The 20,453-nt window shown below is 43.8% G+C and overlaps 1 protein-coding gene across 1 annotated transcript in view; it reads left to right on the top strand.

Annotated features, from left to right (window-relative positions):
* Positions 1-10,351, top strand: part of ANK3 (ankyrin 3) — a 287,134-nt gene extending 276,783 nt beyond the window's left edge. Inside the window, exon 44 of the mRNA XM_040975812.1 lies at positions 8,955-10,351. The gene's annotated coding sequence lies outside the window, so the exon portion shown is untranslated. The remainder of the gene's footprint in view (positions 1-8,954) is intronic.
* The last annotated feature ends 10,102 nt before the right edge of the window (positions 10,352-20,453 follow it).

Genomic DNA, 20,453 nt, shown 5'->3' with positions numbered 1-20,453 from the left:
TTAAGCAGTTAATCAAAACCCTATTTGTTTTTAAAAGTCAACATTTAGTAAGGGAGCTTAACTTAAACCTCTTTATGTCATACTTTTCCTTTGCTATTTTTTACATTTTATCTTGTCTTGTTAGGGTGATAACAAGACAGAGTCCTTCAGCAGAGTCCTTCATTAATTCTGGTGAGGTCAAACTGAAGTGCAAACAAGCTCCAGTCTTTCATTTTCACATATTGGCTGCTCCCTGCTTAGCAGAATCCTAGTAGGTCACATCTTAAGATTAGCAATCTAGAGATCTTCTGGCACCACGGGCCCTGATTTTGCATCTGACATAATTTAGGCCCTGTTGAGTTTTTATTTCTCTTCTCCCTAACCCTCTTATTTGTTTAGTCGCTCTTAAATGTATCTCACTTCCTCTCTCTCAGGCTTTCTGTTAGACACCCATAAGTCCACTGGTCAGCACTATCATGGCCCTTCCTCTCACACAACTTGGGTTTGAAAAATTTATAATAGTCACCACCCACCAATTACAGCAGCATTTAATGGCACCGAGAAAACTGCTAAGGACTGTAGAAAGCTCTGGAAATAGTATTTATATTCTCTAGTAAGTCTTTTAGGTATGCACTTCATTTAACTGACAGCTAGCCCTCAAAGAGATGTCCTTGCTGTCCCCACTTGGCAGATAATTAAGAGGCCTGAAATAGTTAAAGAATTGGCCTAAGACACTTGCGTGAAAGTGGCCCAAGTAGGCTACCAACCCTAGCGAGCTGGCCTAGAGCCCACATGGTCTCCCATCTTCACTGGATATGAGGAAGGCTTCCATAAGGCGGTGCCTGAGCTGCGTTTTAAAGGGTGAGGAGGAGTTGGCCATTTCTGTAAGGATTCTGGCCTTCATCCTCTCACCGGCTGGAACCAGTGAAGGTGGCAAGGATGGGATAGGATGCAAGTCCTGCATCATTCACTTCAGCTGCAGGGAAGGGGACAGAAATGGAGGCACAGAAACCCCATTGAAAGACTCCTGCAAGATGCCCACACTGGCAGTGAGGATGGCCAAATCAAGACAGACAGACACAACTTGCCTTGTATGGAAAGAGAAAAGTGGAAGATGAGAAAGCTCAAGATGACAACAGTGTAGCAATACGTAGAGTGAGACCCACCCATCATGTACGTCCTACTGCTGAACCTGGCAAAAGAGCAACACAGCAGATTCATCCAACACTGAGCTCAAGTTGACTGGCCTGATTGCATGTCTTTAAGGGACACTTAATAAATGAAGTACAAGTAGGAAGGGGTTCAGTCAGCTTTAGTATATTCCTAAAACTTCAAGAATTTATTTTAATCACATACTCAGACTCCAAGTAGGAGAAAACCAGAAAAGTCACCTACATATGTCAAGCCATTTTTCTATAGGTCATACACCTAATATAGAACATATACCTAATATGTATGAATGAATTAAACTAAAAAAAGTGTATGACAGTGATCCACTTCCAGGGCCCATTAAAATGTGTTACTATCCAAATGATCTGGCCACTAGCTATACAAGAGGCTTCAAATGACAAGCAGTCATCCTGTGAAGCTGCCAGGTGCATGTGCTCCACCACTCCACATAGACAGAAATGCAGATGGATTAACTCAGATGAATGCCAAAGTCATTTCAACGTAAAACAAATGTAATATTTCAGAAGGAAGACTCCGTGATGGGAGAGCAAGTGTCATGTTACTTCCCAGCATGAAATCTGCCTCCCATAAGTGATCCTAGGAAATTATTCCCAGAATATTGCCTGGAGTTCCAGGACATTAAATGTATACTCTGGAAAAAATAATTTGCAAATCAAGAAAGTCTGTATGATCCTGATGGCTGCCTTTTTTTTAACATTATAAAACAACTATGCAAGTGAAATGCTGCCAGATGTCACAGAACCTAGGAGGGTCACATCTGAATTTTTACTACTCATTTTAAGACAAGTTCAATTTTGAGCTCTGAATTCTGTACCTGCTTTTCTTTAATTCACAAGCATCCTGTTTTTAAGGAGATCAGCCAACTACTTTAAACATTTTATGCAGTATGGAGGCATTTATGATTTTGAAAGTATGTGTACATTTTGTCTTAGTCCTCCAATTAGGCAGGAGGAGGTGGGTCAGGCCAGTTTGGCTTGCAGCCTTCTCCAGAGGAGGACACTCTGGCTCAGGGAGGCCAGAGGACGTGTCTGCACCCACACAGCCTGTGCGTGACAGAGCTACAACTTCAGACTGCTCTCAGTCTATGCCCTTCTAATGCAATCAGCCCTCTATTATTACAACAGGCATTTTTAATTAAATGATTCCTGTATGCCACACACTAGATAAAAATCATATTCCTTTATGTAATCCCAGCAAGGTTACTGTAACTATTATACTCTTTGGTTTTAAGAAATCAAGTAACTGAAGTTGGCAAAGGCCCATAGCTGAGGACCAATAGGATGAAATTTGATCTCTTTAAAGATCTGTTAACTCTTATCAAGTAATATTTATTATTGTGAGTAGTTAAGTACGAGAGATTCAAAGCAAAGCTTCAAATACATGGACAAAAGCAACTCACAGTAAGTTTCTTCATAGTTTATACAATGAAAACACTCTCACTTTTAAAATTCTATTTAAAAAGTTTAAGGAAATAAAGTTTAAGAAAGAGCAGGCACCCCCCACCTCATCCCCCTCCTTCCAATGTATCAATAAGAGCCCTGCATTTTTATTTGAAATATCACTAGAGGGCTGATCAGTGAGATCATGACAAAGGAAGGTCCTCACATGAAAGCCAGGACACAGATTTCTATTTACAAACAGCTACAATCCAAGCCACTTTTAGGAAAATGCTCAGGATCTCACGGCCAAATGGAAGCCAAGAATGCCCACAGTGCTCACCAGAGGGCAGCACTTTACCCAAGGCTAAAGTGTTGGCTCATTTCATTCATTCCTTCAAAGAACATGACCACCTGCCTTGCTGGCGATAGATTAACCAGAGAGAATGGTGAATAGGACCTGTCTAAACAGCCTCAGCCTTTCTGGATGCCCTGGTTCACTCAAAGGGAAGAGATGGGACAAATAATAGAGGCCGTGTTATATTTTCATTCGCTCCTGTTGTTTAAGCACTAAAAATCCAGTTTCTAATTTTACACATTGCAGCATGCTTCTGTGAAGTCATGACATTGAAGACCTTCTAGGGAGAGGACCCCAGGCAAATATCAAGATGTGCAGAGACGGCACATGCAGTAGGGAAAGGCCTCCAGTATTGGAAAGAAACACACATACACAAACCACTCGTGTCTCTCTCTACCTGCCAGGCTCTGGGGAATTCATGCTAGGAGAGGCAGCTACAAGTTGAAGTGACAAAGGCACCAGGACTCAGAGCCCCTGCATCAGATAAAGGTTTTACATTTCAACCTAAGAAGAATCTAAAGCCTTAGAAGGAGTTTTTAAAAGGGTTAATCTTGAACTGTGTGCATTTTCCTTCCTTTTATAGGAGCACTTAGAAAATGAACATAGAGATAATAAAATGAAGGTGACCAGTTAGGGGAGCTGGTCTCAGATCTGGATTCTAGTTTTACAGTGACAGCACTTGAGAGATTAACGTGGGGAAGGGTAGAGAAGGAAGGTTTAGGCAAGGACTCCAAGGCTTCTGTTGGAAGTACCTAGGTGGCAGAGAAAGGAGGCGTGGAGGAGGCACGAGTTTTAAGGAAAGTAGCAGGCCCTTGGACTTGCACTGGAGCTTGACATGCTTGTGATCACTCAAGGATTTGTTAGATAAACATTGAACCCCTGAAGAAGGATTGGAACTGGACACAGGAAATCTGGGAGTCCTCCGTGAAGCGCTGGGTACTCAACTCCTGAATTCCACAGAGTAGCTGCGATCGCAGAGAGGGAAAGCGGAGTGAGCAGAGAAATGGCTTAGAACTGGGCGTGCAGGACAACAGCAAAAAGCAATGTGTAGACAAGGCGTCCCTGTGTCCCTATTTCCCTCAGAGAGCTCCGGCTTTTTCCTCACCCTTTCTTCAAAATTCTAAGCCATTTTATGTTCTCCGACTCCATCCAATACTGCCTAGCTATTCATTCTCGCTCATCTAGTATGTTTGTTTGGTTTTACCCCAAAATGTTTTCATCAGTGTAACTTCACGGTAGTGGATGAAAGAAACTTTCCGGTAATACATGTGAACTGACCAGCTTTTTCAACTAAGTGAAGGTGTACACTTAGAATCCTTTCACTGTGCAGCTTAGGGACAAGATACATGATGGGATGAATACACTGTTTAAGACATCATTCTGACAATGATTTTGGGGAATTCTTGTCTGCTATAACTTTGGAGTCTCCTCTAAGAGGCACACATAAATAGCTCAAAATATGTAACTGTTACAAAAGATACAAAGAAAATGTTAGAGGGATCTACTGGAAGATGTAATTATCTCAAACATTTGAAAAACTTCTTGGAAGTGAATGTTTAGACTGGCTCCGCAGCAGCTTGATTTGAAGATTTTACTTTTTTTTTTTTGAAAGTTAGATATACAGAGAGGAAGAAAGAAAGATCTTCCATCCATTGATTCACTCCCCAAGCGGCCACAATGGCCGGAGCTGAGCCAATCCGAAGCCAGGAGCCAGGAGCCTCTTCTAGGTCTCCTTGACTGTTTTCCCAGGCTACAAGCAGGAAGCTGGATAGGTAGCAGGGCTGCCAGGATTAGAACCGGCACCCATAAGGGATCCTGGCATGTTCAAGGCAAGGACTTTAGCCACTAGGCTACTGCACCAGGCCCAGCAGCTTGATTTAAAACAAGGCAAAGGGGAAGATGCATGCTACATCTTTGGCTTTATAGACAGGGACTCGGTCACTTGAGTTACCACTACTGCCTGCCAGCAAGTGCATTAGTGGGAAGCTAGCAGTAGACACCAGAGCTGGGTGAGGCACCCAAATACACCAATATCGGACACAAGCATCTTAATTTGCATCTTACTCACCAAGCTAAATACCTGTCCGACGGGCTGGCATTTGAAACCAAGTGCAAGTGGAGTTACATATAGAAGTTTAGTGAAACGTAGGTGGTTACAGAACCATGACCAAAGAGAAATGTTAGAAAACCACAAGTTGACAACCATCTAGATCCTCCACGTGAAAGCTGTAGACCCACAAGGTTGACATCCCCAGGAGTCTGAAGGAAATTTACCATGTCACAGGTCACCCCTCGCCTGCTCAATCAGAATCCCAGCTGGTACAGAGGCACGTTAGACTTCACAGTGCCCCAGCATACGTCACTGGCTCTCAGCCTCGCTTGGACGCTGCAGTCTAGACTTTGGAACTTTTTATACTCAGTCACATTCCAAGAAAGTTTTTATAAACCCCATGTTTCATAAACATGTCCTGTGGCATGGACGTGTACACGTTTTAAATCTTCCCAAATCATCCTAATGTTCAGCCAAGAATGACAGTCATTCGAGACCATGAAACAAAGTTTTGGTGAAGAGTAGTGACAATTATATGTACAAATGTTCTCCAAGCTAGACCACACACACTTCCAGATTTTCTTAACTCAGGCTTTGAGCTAAAAACCATAAGATATTCATGAGCTTAGATCAATTTTGCACCTAAGCACACTCCTCATTTAAAGATATGATAAAGTACAATATTAATGTGAGAAATAATCGCCATGGAAATCCATTGGATTGCTGATTTTCTTGAAAAGATTTCTTAAAACTGCAAATTTTCTGTTTAAAAAAATATAGGAAATGGCATAAAGGAATAATTGCTTTCTGAGTTTGTATCTCCCTCTTTTGGCTTTGAGCGCCATATAAAATCTAAAGAAAGATTCTTAAATGCAAATGTGTTTTTCTCATAGTCATCAGCTAAAACCAGGAAGGGTTTCTGTTCAAAGTTCTATTTCTGAAAAGTTCCTGCCCTCATACCTTCCCATCAGAGGGCGCTCTCATCACAGTTTATACTAAGTGCCCATTTTTTTTAAAGCGCACATAGCAACTTAGTCAAAGCTTTCAGGCTTTTTATGCAATGTGGTATTTGATATGAAGTCTTTGGTTCAGTGTATGACCTTCCTACACTCCATTTAGCCGAGACCAATACTCTGGTTACACCATCAAGAACAGGAGACATAAGGGGAATTAACTTTAAAATCTCAGTAACCCAGATATACAAGAGCATAATTAACAGCATTTTTTAAAGTATAAAAACTTATTGCTGTATCTAGATAATGGTTGCTTCCCTTGAGATAAAAAAAAAATGACCTTGCTCATTACAAAATTAAAAGAGGAAGTTGGGTTGGTCTAGTGGCAATAAAGCATTATGAATTCACTAAAAATTATCCAACTATGTATTTACAGTACGTTAAATAGGATATATACATTCTATGTCAAGGTATAAAAGGGGAGATTAAAGAAAATTGCTGATTTCCCTTTAAAAAAAATAGAAGAGTGAGCACTGTGGTAACATGATTAGGGGAACATCCGAGAAGCCTGGTGCCTGCCAGGTTAGGATGAACGGGTAAGAACAGATCTGTGGAAATCCTGATCTTACTGTGCTTTGCCTGCTCTGTGTCATGATCTGCTCAAATGAGTCACTTTCCTTCTCTGGATCCTCCAGAGTCATGGGCTGGGGGCAGGGTGGATGGCACATAAATCACCCAGAAGGAATTGATACTCTGATGTTCTTGGCTCCAAGCATTAGTGACTGGGGCGTGAAGGTTAATGACACTTATAACAAAAAATTAATGCTAATAAAGAATAAATTGCATCCTCCATAAGGCAGACAGGAAGTGCTACACTTGCCCGTTTCCCCAGGCCAAGGTATCCCACGTGATCCTTATCAAGGAACTTGTCCAGGGTCGTTGGACAACATGGAGGCAGCTGGGAACACTCTGGAATCACCAGGGAGGCTTGTCTAAATCTGCTGACATGGGTAGTTGCATCTACACTGGGTAAACAGGACTACCCCTGAAGTACTTGCTGCCTCAGAATCTCTATAGAGGCTCTGTCTTTGAGCCAGGCAGGCATCAGCTGTCCACGCTGAATGGGAAAGCAGGATTGTATGTAGAAGGATCTGTGCTCTACAGAGGAGCAATTCAAACAAGAACAGGGCTGAACAAGTCTTGGAAGACCTCTGCTAAAGGATGTGGATTCTTGTTCACATATTCACCCTGGCAATCCAGGAATGGTGCTCAGTGGGGAACCCACCCAGTAAGACGACACATTCTCAGTAAAACCTCCATTACAAAAACCAAAAAATGCCGAACAAAATCAGTTCATTCCAGTATGACTGATGTGTAACAGGAGAAGGAAGGGGTGGTCCATGGCACAAAAACAGCTTCACCACTTCTACACTGACTTCACATCCCTGGCCTTTTGTGCCCATCAAAGCCCCAGATCCCTCACATTTTTATATTGGTAAACATCTCAGATCACCCAGCAACCATTTTTTAAAATACTATTTAAATTTTATTTTTGTTGATGTTTCCATAGTTGGTTGGGGTGGGAAGGGTCGAGGATGAGGAGAAAATGGGTGAGATCACTTTTCAATTTTTCTTTTTCTTCTTTCTGTACCTGGGGGAAGGGGAAAGAGGGGAATAAACCACCCCTGGCCTCCCACATGCCTCAGTACCCTGGGAAGGGGAACAGCCACCCAGTGTCATCCCAGGACCCCCCAGTGTGGAGCATGCTCCAAGGGTTCTGTTCAGGTGGTTTTTATAGATCCGAAATACTATTGATCGCACAGATCCAAGAATGAGGAAATCCTTCCAAGATCCATTGGCTGATACAGTCTACCTTAAGAGTCCACCTTAGAGTTGACCAATTAATTCCAACCTCCATCTTCTTATGGTACCAGATGTCCTCTGCAGAACCCCACTGTACTGCCATATCCCCCATGTGCATCTGGGCACACCATCCACTGCTCCATAGGCACTCCACAGTCAGCAAGTTCAGTGACCTTGTTGATGGAAGTCCCTCAGAAGTCATTCCTCACCTGCAACATATTCCCTCAGCAGTCCTCCCCCTCACATGTTCCCTTGCCCCTTTCCCTGGTCAATCCACAGTTCTGGTGCCCAGTGCCAAATGGTACTCATGTAGGCCGGCCTGAACTAGGCTGGGGGCCATGGTCCCCATTCCTCCTACATATCTTTGAAAAAAATAGGCAACTGTGAGGGCACACAAATTTGACATTAAGCAGGCTCAGGATGTCCTCCAGCTACTGGCTTCTTTTCTCCCAGCTGTGTAACACTTGCTGAGGTACAAGGCAACCTAAGCTGTTGCCTACAGCAGGCAAAGCAACCTCATTGTACAAATGGCAGGATTGGACTGGGCTGTAGCTGAGGAATCCGAGCTTCACAGACTGAGCCAGAAACACTAAGTCAGTATCCAAAATGACACATGCAATACACAAGCTTCCTTTTAGGTTACAGGGTCTTCTAGATGACTCCCCACATGCTGTAGGGCCTTGTCCTCTGAGGCCTTGAGCATGCAGCCACTGTGAAGTCATGTTTAAGCCACCCCATTCAAAAGTGGGAGGCCCCAGTCTCCATGACTCCTTCTGAATGTCAAGGAAAGTGTAGGCAAGTTCTGCTTCAAACAGCAAAGCAGAAATGAAAGCTGGTGGATTTTGTAGCCCATCAGGTGAGGCAGCCGATTGAAGCATCTCTCTGCTGTATGACAGTGGCTGAGACACAGCTCCTCTGCTTCCACTCCACCTTCCTGCCAGTGCACCCCGAGAGGTAGCAGGTGATGGCTCAGGTGCTAGGGTCCCTGCCTCCCACGTGGGAGACCTGAGTGAAATATCTGGATGCCTAGCTTTGGCTCGACCTAGGCCTGCATAACTATTTGCAGACATTTGGAAAGTGAGCCAGTAGACTGATGTCTCTCTGCCTTTCAGGTACCTGAGAATAAACATTTACCACCTTCCCACCACCTGCTAACTTATGTACTGCTGTTTGTCTTTCCACAGGATCATGTGTGTTACTGCCAGTGTTGAGAAATTGGTGGAAAAACTATCATCAGGAAGGAAAAACTCAGAGAAGACTATGTGTGTTTGCTGCTTCCACACATTAATGGCATGATCTTTTTATGCAAAAAGAAAAAGAAAAAAAAAACCACTCCCATTTTCATTTAGCATGAGCCAATTTACAGAGCATGGAAGTTGACTTTCCTTTCCAGGACCGGCACGTGTGCAATTAGCAATGCAGTTGTATATACAAGAAGCCATGCTGTTAACAGTTTATCTCAAGTAATTTGGTGTCACAACAGAAGAAATTCCTGCCTCCGGAAGAGACCGAAAGGAGACGATCAAACCACAGAGAAAACACTAAAATTACTAAATCCACAACAGCTCGCCTTATTTTTCTCGGACCCAAACTGTCAGGGTATAAACACTACTTGTTTCTTTTTTAAAAACATGGATAGTTTTGCTGTAAATAGTAACACTGTATAAATCCTAACAGAAGATAGAATAAAATGCTGATAAGGCACTGCCTCTTAGAACACAGAACAGAATTCTCGCAAATGCATTGAACATAATAGGGGTCTCCAGGCACTTCACCCTAGGAGGGGGGCGGGGTTCTGGGAGGGGAAACTTCACCAATTCTTGTATATTAGCAATTATAATGTTTGTATATGCAAAACTGCTAGCTTGGTTTAAAACAAAAAATCTTTAAAACCTGCTGCAAATTTCAATAATTCCCCAAATGAGGAATTCTGTAGTTCTGTGAAAACCTTTTATCTTCAGAATACTAATATTTTGATGCATGTGTATTACCTTATTTTGATTAAACCTTTTCCAATTTTGCAAACACTATACCGCAACACAAAAGATTTTATCTGTAAACACAAAGCCCTCATCTAATATTTGTTGCTATTGCCAATTTTTCAATGAAATAACCTCAAAAGAACAACAACAAAAAAAAATTTAACCTATACAGTAGTTGCTTTAGGGGGTGGGGGGTGCTGTTAGTACTTCCAAGGGGGTAATGCTTGCCGCTTTTGAGATGGATGTGCGCAGAAGAAGCCCCAGTGGGGATTTAAAATGGACTCAACTGAAATCCTTAGCTAGTAGAATGGCAGCACGCTGTAAAATTATTACTGTATCGTGTACTGGCTAAAAAGATGTAGACACCTTTCAGTAAGCCAATCATTTGTAACCATTCTAGCAGTGTCATATTAGGTTTATAAGGCTGCTGTGTTTTCAAGGGCATTTTTATTTGGGTTTTGGTGAAAATCTTTCATTTGTTGATTCTATTTCACATAAAATCAGCACTCATGGACACATAGCTCTAATGACATATGTATGAAATCCCATACACTGGATGACCTAGCCGATTATTTAAGCCTAAAATAAATTGTGTTCAACTCTTCATCTATCTGTGCTCTGCAGTGTCCTTGTGTTCTCTGGCAGAAGGCGTTGGTCTGACCCCTTGGACTGTGAATCCTAGTGGCACCCATCCATCCTCCAGCCCTCTTGGCGCTCACTCCAGCCGTAGCCCCTAGTGTGCAGTTTTGCATTCAGATTTCCAACATCAACGATTCTGTGCGTGTTGTGGAGGAGCCAAGAATTAGAGATGAACCAGCTATCTTTGCCTATATCTGCTTCAGACTGCTCCCCAAAAGTGAGGAATTTGGGCTAGGTTAACTAACATGTCGAAAGATTATGAACTGGTACTGCCCAGCCTGCCGGTTGCCTTTAGCCCTTAGTGTGTATCGTTTGATTCACATTCGTTTTAGTTGTTCCAACTTGGAAGGCTGTATGTAACTTCCTGCCTTCTCTTAAAAGCAAATTGTGTCTGAAGTGGGCATTATGCTGTAAGAGCAACAACCTGCTGGGGACAGTCGTCCCTGCGCCCTCTAGCCAGGTATGTCATTTAGAGGCACCACAGCCCCAGTTCCCATTCTTGCACATCTGAGTAGGTACTGGTACCTCATGAGTCTGAGTTCCACAGGGGCAGAGAGCATGGATAGCTCTTTTTCATTCCAGCCCAGAGTATAGCATAGTCATGGCATAGTCATATGCTGCTAGAGTTGGAATGTTCCCCATGTGCCATTTCCTAAGTACCTCCCATCTATTATTTCCTTTTTTCTTCATCATCACTTTGAGTTAGACATCACCGAAAAGTAAATGATAGCGTAGAGCCATTCAGGAAAAAACAGATATTATCAATTAGAATCATTACCAACGAGACTATGTTCTTCCCATTAGAAATTTAATATCAGTACAAAAGGCACGCATTTAAGAATGCTAGATCGCATTTTGTGTGGTATCCCAGCTACAAGGAGCATGCTCTTACCATTACGGCAAAATCTTGTGCACAAATTGAGACCCCTCAAAGATTAGAGGAAAAAATACTCTTGCTTAGAAAGTTTGTCTTCCAGCCAGGACCAAAGCCCAGGTGTTCTAATTCCCCCTCCAAGAGTGATAAATTCCTGCCACTTGGTCCTTTCCAGAGGTGCTTATCCTGAGCTAGAAGTTCAATCATATGTACTCTTGATTAGGTGTCCAATGAGCATGTTTATACACCTGAACATTTATTTGACTGCAGAACTATGTGGAAGATTAACCTTCTGGCAGGCAGGGGAAAAGCACCTCAGTTTTACTCAGAAGTATCCAACATATGATGGGGTTTTATCTGCACACATGTGTGTATATAGCTTTTATGCACATATGGGTTGAGTGGAGCATGTATATCTCATATAGTCTCTGGCCTGCTAGCTTATAAAAATGTATTTAAGCTATTCATTGGCTGATATTTCTGATTTGTCTTTAAAAAAGTGGTTCATACGTTCCTGATATTTGCTCTGTTTATGTAGTTTCTGTCCCTACCCAATCCCCAAATTTGTTATGTTATTTTTATCCCTGTGTCACCACATGATACCCGTGGGCTGTGCAAGACTGCATCACCACTTCTGAGAGGGATCTGCTGCTTCAGTCATCTTAGAAGCCATCCAGCCTCATTTCCTGTGTGAATAAGAACCACTTGGCAGTCTCCTGGTCCACCATGCTCACTTTGCTATGATCCATCAAGACTGAAGGTTTTCTCTGTGGCAGATAAAAAGATGTTTGCTTGCCTATATTGTTATCAGAAGCCCAGAATTAAATCACAGGAGTAATACCTCAACCTGTGAGTCTCTCAGAAGAAGCAAATTATCCAAAAGCTATCGGCCTGCCTGGGTGACTTGCGGTACTGACTTGCTGAAGAGGCCTGAGCACACTAAGATGCATAAGGTCCTCGTGCCATTGCACATCTTGCATGGATTTATTATCAAATAGTGCAGAAGGAAACCTCTGCAAGGTTTATATTTGAACCAAACATTTTAAGAGTTCTTTTAATAATACAGAAAAAAAAAAAAAGCAGAGAGGCGATTTCTTATCTGGTTAACCATATACCAAAGCAAACAAGGAAATAAAAACAGATTCTGACAAATGTCCTTAGTAATATACCCAACAACTGACTTCTTAGTACTAATAAATGCTGATGGCTCAGAAAGAGCAAAACACATTTACCATCTCATTTACTGATAGCTTTGTACAACAAAGTGAATGTACCGTGAAGAAATTTTATTTGTTGATTGGTTCTTTCTCAGTTGGATAACACACACCCAGAGGATGGAGGTGGGCCTTGGGCTCTGTGCTGAAGTCACTCGTACACCTGCATTTCACAGGAGAATGTCTGGTTCATGTCTCATCTCCTCTGAGACATTCAGCATGTTACCAATGTGCACTCAGAGGCAGCAGAAAATGGGTCAAGTACTTGGGTCCCTGCAACCTGGGTAGGTAACCTAGACTGATTTCCAGGCTCTTGAGTTTGGCTTAGCCCTGACTACATTTGGGGAATTTGGGAAATTCACTTGGGGAATGAATCAATGAATATTTGCCTTCTCAATGAAATAATATAAATGCTGAAATTTACAAAACTAGAATTACCATAAAAGTTGCATTTTCAGCAGGACCTCTGCAGTTCCTCACCAAACTCATGGAGTTCCCTCACCAAATTCATCGAGTTCCCTAATAGTGATGAGATGTTTACGGTAGAGAATTCTGAAGGTGGGGGAAAGAAAAACAGTGACGTCACAGAGCTATACCAGCAACAGGAACTTTCAAGACGTTTTTTTCTTACATCACCATGGACCTACTGATGCTATTTCAGGAAAGGATTATTTGCCTGCCTCATTTCCTGCTTCCTCAATTCCTACTTCGCTTAGGGCATCTAGCACAAGCAATGGGATAACTCCAAGAGTGCTGGGACAGGAGGATGACTTAACCAGAATCCCTACAGACTCCTGTCACAGGAGGACCCCAGCAGTTCCTCATGCTGCAGGAATTTTCTTCTTTCCTCTGCTGTAGCTACAGTACAACCTAGCACCGTAGGTGGCTTCTCACAGGTGGTCGGTCAGTAAACACTTGTTGAGTAAATGAATGCATGAGTCAATCGACATCACAGAGGGCAAGCAACGGCGAGTGGCAATTTATTCCTTGCACCACTTTTTTCACAGGCTCAACTAAGTTGAATGTCAACAAGGAAAAGCACAGCTTCTAGTTCTTGTGATCTCGTTCACCAGGGACAGACTGATGTCCTGCCAGTTACATGACATCCTTTTCTTGCTCCACCCCCCGCCCCCCGAAAAAGGGTCCTAAATAGTAGGGTCTGGGTATATCAATGTCCCACAAGCAGGTGGCAGCACGATGGTCACCCTGAAGTGGCCATGTTTCCCACAGCTGTGGATGTTCACACTCAGCCTCATCCTCAGTTGCCAAGAATCAAAGCAAGAGAATGGAGAACCTAGGACAGATTATTCTGTTAATACACTCAATGACCTGCATCTTGGTCTTGCTAGAGGCTTGCTGTGCTATTGAAGGACCAGAAGGGTTTGAAATTAAAACCTAGAGGGACTTAAACCACAACCAACCAAGAGGGATACTTCTACTTGGAACAGAGAGTTTGAAAGAAGATGGTCAGCATATTTTTAAATAAAGGACATTTTAAAGAAATTCTGCACTTGATTGCCTTTGAACCTGAGGATGTAAAAATGCCGCTTATTACTTTCTTCCTGACAGGAGCCCCCCTGGGAGTGCAGCGCTGCCTGCCACCTCTGGGTGGGCTTGTGTGTGACTGTCCAGCATGGTCCCTTCTTTCCCCATTATTCTAAAAGCCAACCTGCTTTATTCTTTCCTCTTTCTCGTCTCTGTGTGATATGCTTGGAGGAAGGACACCCTTCTTTCTGGCAAGCTAGGCATCTACCTCACTTTCATCCTATGTCCCTCAATGCCAGTCAAATGAGGAAGAGCTAAACGAGTATCTGAGCAGACAGACTTGAAGCACGTGCTTCTTCAAGCCCACCCATCCCTCTGCCTCATTCAACAGCATGTAGTCAGTGCCTATCATTTGTCAGGTGTTCTTCCAGGCATGGAGTGCATCAGTTCCTCACCCTCCACCTTCAAGACGAGAAGAAGATCCGACACAACCTCTGCATGCAACCTAAATGTAGGGCTCCTTAGAATGGACGCATGACTTCCAAAAGCAAAATGCATGCAGCACATGACATGCAGAAACTATTGGAGAACTACAGAAGACCTGGTGGGATACAAAAATAGCTCTGAGGCCTGCTGGACCCATGTGGGAGACCCAACTGAAGCTCCTGGCTTCCGGCTTCATCCTCACCCAGCCCTGCTGTTGTGGCCATTTTGCCAATGAATCAACAGATGGAAGTGATTTTCTGTGTTTCCATCTCCCTATAATTCTGCCTTTCAAATGAATAGGCAATAACAGATACGACATAAGCACATTCCCCTTCTCCTGGGACAGTCCTGCAGGAAAACAAGCCTAACTCTGCTACATTTCTTCAAGTTTTTAAGTTGTTGGCAACTAATTTCCCATCAAACATTTTATGAGCCAAACAAAACAGGCCTATGAGTCAGTAGTTTTGAATTGGTCACTGGCTCTTAGCATTTGCAGAATGCACACATTCCTAGACCATGCTGCTCAAGGGAGGTCCAAGTGCAAGAGCAAGCCACTGAATTCCCGGGGCACTCTGATGCACTTTCCATTGCCCTGCCACAGTGCAGTGTGCTGGCCCCCTGTGGGCCTTCCCCTGTGTAGTCCACTATTTTTCCTTCACATTCTCTTACGTTAATGAAGACCTCATCTTTATTTGCATGTTCTGAGATGAGAAACCTGAGCCAGAATTAAATAAAGCATGTTACCAAGCCTATTCTTTAGGGTAGCTTAAAAACTACAAAGCTTTCTTAAGAAGAAAGTTTGCATATTTACAATCTAGTGTAAATCAGGTATTTTGCTACTGATTGGCATTCTGCGTGGCACAGTCTTAGGTACATTAGCTTCCTTTCTGCTCCCCAAAACTGCCAGCTTCTCATCTCATCTGCTACCAGGAAAGCTGTCAATCAACCTCCAAAACCCTTCTCAGACCTTCCTGGGTGGTCCTCTTTAAAATCGCCAGGTCCTCCCAACTATTCTGACACAGCATCATTTTAATTCCCTTCCCAGCATTTGTCACTAGGATCATCTAATTATAGAGCTGTTGATTGTCCTGATTCATTTTTACATCTGCAGCCCAGAGCATAGCCCTGTCTCTAGTAGTTGAATAAATAAAGGATGGAGACAAGCTCAAGCAAGTCTAGCTTCACACAAGCACCCTGGGAATGCTGTCAACATCCGGAGAAACCAGCCATACCCACAGGGAGTTGCTGGGGAGTAGTACAGAGACTTCGGCCAGTGCGCATTTGGTCTAGCGGTTGGGAAACCAGCTGAGATGCCTGTGTTTTGTACCGGAACATCTGAGGTTTGATACTCGGCTCTGCTCCTGCCTCCTGGCAATGCAAACCCCCCAAGGGCAGCAGTGCTAACTCAAGTGACTGGGTTCCTACCACACACAGAACACCTAGACCGAGTTCCTGGAGCCATTGTAGGTCCCTGGGGGTGGGAGTGATCTGGTAGAGGAGAGCTTCCTCATGCCCTCATGCCTCTCTGCTTCTCACATTTAATAAATACTTGGAGGGTTTCCATTCTCTCCCCTTAAGTGGAGACTTGCAGAGAGCTAAGATTACAAATCTTCCTCCACAGAATTCAATGAGAGCTTAGCTCATGGCTGTCAAGTGTCATCATGGTGCTGTTTCGATCAGGTGCCAAGGACACAGGCTTGGAAGGCTGTGCAAGACACTTGCTATATGCCATGGCATCAACATCTTCCAGTGACTCTGATGAGTCACACAGGCACAGTGTACACCCTACTAAACTAGTGCTAGAAAAATGAACCGTCTTTCTGGCTGAAATAAAAGCTCGCTGGAACAGTAATGGAAATGAGCTCTTTTGCTATGTTGTGTAATAACTGCACCTCTCTAAGCCCGGGGTTGGGTTGGGGCTGGGTTGCAAGTCTGAAGTTGCAACCTAAGCTTTCTTTCAGACTTGCAACATGGGTCACACTTCAAATGCTAAAGGGATGCGTGCAGGGGATTATAAATAGTAGAGAAGGAAAAGCATGAGAACATGTGCCCCAGCTGCAAACATGGTGCTCTATTAGCTCCAGTAAAATACCATGATGTATGAATACAGGCCCAGAACTTCCACTCCTCTGATCTTTGAAGAGATACTAGAAATCCATATGAAACAAAGGAAGTAATGTAGCAAGAACAGGTTTACATAAATGCAATGCCCATACTGTTTGTTTACACTATACCTCATCTACTATACCCCATCCTAGATATCTACAAAGGAATATGTGCTGCATAAATCTGTACCAAAAATTAAAACAAGGAATTGATGTATTGGTGTACAGGGAACGTTTCTGTCTATGGCATCGACATCCTATATGGGTGCCCATTTCTAGTCTCAGCTGCTCTACCTGCCATTCCAGCTGCCTGCTTATGGCCTGTGAAAGTGGTAGAGGATGGCTTAAGTCTTTGGGCTCCACCTACAGGGCACACCAGGAAGAAGCTCCTGGCTCCGGACTTCAGACTGGCCAGCTCTGGCTGTTGCTGCCATTTGGGCAGTGAACCAACAGATGGAAGCTCTGTCTTTTTCTCTACATAAAGTTCTATCTTCCCAAGACAAAAATATTTTTGAAAATAAAAAGGAACAAAAGCTTAGAACTGTAGAATCCATCAGTTTCAACCAGAATACGTTCACATTCCCATGCCCTTATAAGACAACGAGATGTGCTATGAATTAAATGTTACATAAAGTTTTTATAATGTACAAAACAGTACTACCATGTAGTTACATGTTTTGACAATCACGATTATTACAGTTAGTAGCAGTTACATCATCATCATGACCTCAGTGTCATAGCAAAATGTACTAGGCAAACCCTAGCTCATGGCCTTATACACATCCAGCACTCAGCAAATCCTGCTTGAATGACTGCATGGAGGGACAGCAGGACTGAAACTGGAACTCGAGGAACATGTGGGACTTAATTATGGGAAAAATAGAAACACAGGCAAAGAAAAACATAAGACAGGGTCATCCTTGTAAACACGAACCAGTTGCTCTTGGTCAGAACTAAAGGAGAAGTAGGCGGCAAGACTGGGAAAGAGCTTTAGCACCAGGAACCTCAGGCATCCCTTGGGAAGTTTCGCACTGCTTGCAGGAAACATCCCCGTCTATCCTAGTTGGTGTTTGCTCACCTTAGCAGGTTTGCCAACAGCAGGTGCTCAAGGAATGCAGCGATATTACTACATCAGCCTCACCACGTAGGAGTTGAAGACTTGGAAACCTAAGACCAGATTTCAGGTGTTCCTGAGCTATCTGCACATAGTGACTTGACTGTAGCAGGTACCATAGGAACTATTCAGCATGTAGCATAATAAAGCAGTTTCCCATCCCTCTCCCCATGAAGTAAAGGGAGATGTCTACCTGAAAACTGAAGCTGCAGAGAAAAAAAGAAAAAGAGAATATGTATGATATGTATGGAGCCAGACTGTTGACTGACACAGGACAGCATGAACAAATAAGACCCAGAGAATTAGAATGGTTCTTATACATGGAGCCTGTGGAATCATCAAAACCAGGACTTGCACAGTGCACCACTCTACTGTCTCCACTTGGTTTATGGATAAACAAAGAATCTAAGGGCAGTACAAAAAGGCACCTCTGCACTTGCATTCCCTTGAGGTCTTTGTGAATGCAAAAGCAAAATGTTCTCCCCAGGATCCCACAGCCTTGCCCAGCCTCTCCCCTCATCTTTCCTCTGACTCCACATTGGCTAGAGCGATGTCACAACGTCCAGTCAACACACACAGGAAGATGGTCTGCCCACAGATCTCTTCCATGAGCTCTGGAACTCCTATCAGCCACCTGCTAAGCCACTCCACTCTCATGACCCACAGATGCCTCCAACTCCTCATTGTCCAGAACTGAACATGCACCTAATCCCCTCACAGGATGTCACATCAGGCATTGTTCTCTGTGAACGATGCCATTATCCATCCCCTGCACAGATCAGATAGCTGCCCTCTCCTCCTTCCATCCAGTCTGAAATTATGTCCTGCACACTTCCTATTCTATTTAATGGCCTCTGTTCACACAACTGCTTTAGGTCCCCATTTGTCATTTGAGCAAATCAGGCTTTAACTGGTCTCCCCACTTCTGGCTTTTGCAGACATTAAATTCCTTCAAAAATCTCTGATCAGGGTCCAGAGGCAGGGCCTAGGGGTTAAAGTTCTCGCCTTGAACGCTCTGGGATCCCATATGGGCACCAGTTCTAATCCCGGCAGCTCCACTTCCCATCCAGCTCCCTGGCTTGTGGCCTGGGAAAGCAGTCGAGGACAGCCCAAAGCTTTGGGATCCTGCACCCGTGCGGGATACCCGGGAGAAGTTCCTGGCTCCTGGCTTTGGATCGGTGTGGCACCAGCTGTTGCAGTCACCTGGGGAGTGAATCATCAGACAGAAGATTTTCCTCTTTGTCTCTCCTCCTCTCTGTATATCTGACTTTCCAATAAAAATAAAACTAATTCTTTAAAAATCTCTGGTCAGTGATGAAAGATTGGCCATGATAACAACTTAAGATGCTATTTAGAGGACCAGCGGAGCAGGTGCAATGGGTTAAGTCACTGCCTTCAGGGCCACCATCCCATGTGGGCACCAGTTTGAACCTTGGCTGTTCCACTTTGATCCAGTTTCCTGCTGATGTAGCTGGAAAAGCAGTGGAAGATGGGGTGAGTGCTTAAGCCCCCACCAATCACATGGAAATCCTGGATGGAATTTTAAGCTTCTAGTTTTGGCCTGGCCCAGTCCAGGTTGTTGTGGCCATTTGGGGAGTGAACCAAGAGATGGAAAATATCCACCTCACCCTCTTTTCATAAACTTTCCTAATTAATTGAAAAAGATACTAGTAAGGATGTGTTTTTTTCCCAACATCAGATTGCTAGAGTCTGACACCCACCTCTGGAATTTTACTCCAGGTTCCCGCTAATCCAGACCCTGCGAGGCAGTGGTGATACAGAGCTGGTAGCTAAGTTCCTGGAGTGAGTTCCTAAGTCTCAACTTTGGCCCTCTGGCTGTTGCAGGCATTGGGGGTAGCTGACCGGCAGATTGAGAGACTGAGACAATGCATTCACAATTTCAAAAATTTAAAAACTATTAATTCTCATCATCCTACTTTGCTTCTTAAAAGCCCATCTTGAGTTTAGGGTGCAGAATAAATACCGTTCTTTTTTAAATTAATTTTTTTTGTATTGGACAGTCAGATTTACAGAGAAATAAAGACAGGAAGAAAGATAATCTGTCCACTGGTTTACTCCCCAAGTGGCTGCAATGGCCAGAGCTGAGCCTATGTGAAGCCAGGAGCCAGGAGCCAGGAGCCTCTTCCGGGTCTCCCACGAGTGCAGGGTCCCAGAGCTTTGGGCTGTCCTCAACTGCTTTCCTAAGCCACAAGCAAGGAGCTGGATGGGAAGTGGCACAGCCAGGACATGGACTGGCACCCACATTAGATCCTGGCACATAGAAGGCATGGATTTAGCCACTAGGCCACCACACTGGACCCAAAATAAGTGCTATATGGCATTAAAAGGCATTTATCTGTGAGACTTCAGAAAAGCTACTTCACCTCCGAGCCTCGTTATCTTCCTCCATCCAGCCAAGTGGAGCATATCCCTTGCTGGACTGCAGGTGGAATAACATCACAGGCACAGCTAAAATTGCTGCCAGAGTCCCTGACACAAAGTATGTTACGGAGGATCAAGTGACTGCTGTGGCTTACTGCTTCCCCCAGCCCCTCAATTAGTTCCGACTCTCTCCTACTGGTCCTTTCAGATAGTTCCTTGAAAACCTCTCTTAGAAAGTATGCCAAGATGGGACTCCATCCAGCACCTCCTCTCACAGAGGGCCCGGAGGTCGGACTGAGTCTTCCCCCATGGCTGTAATATCATGGTTTGTTCTTTCTCCCTTCTCCCTGTCCTTTCACCCATTAATGTTCATGCCTAACTTCGTTTTTCAAATTACACTCT

This window comes from Ochotona curzoniae, unplaced genomic scaffold, assembly GCF_017591425.1.
Source record: "Ochotona curzoniae isolate NIBS_2020 unplaced genomic scaffold, NIBS_Ocur_1.0 contig_2692, whole genome shotgun sequence".
Lineage (NCBI taxonomy): Eukaryota > Metazoa > Chordata > Mammalia > Lagomorpha > Ochotonidae > Ochotona > Ochotona curzoniae.
This window is presented reverse-complemented; position numbering and strand designations above follow the sequence as displayed.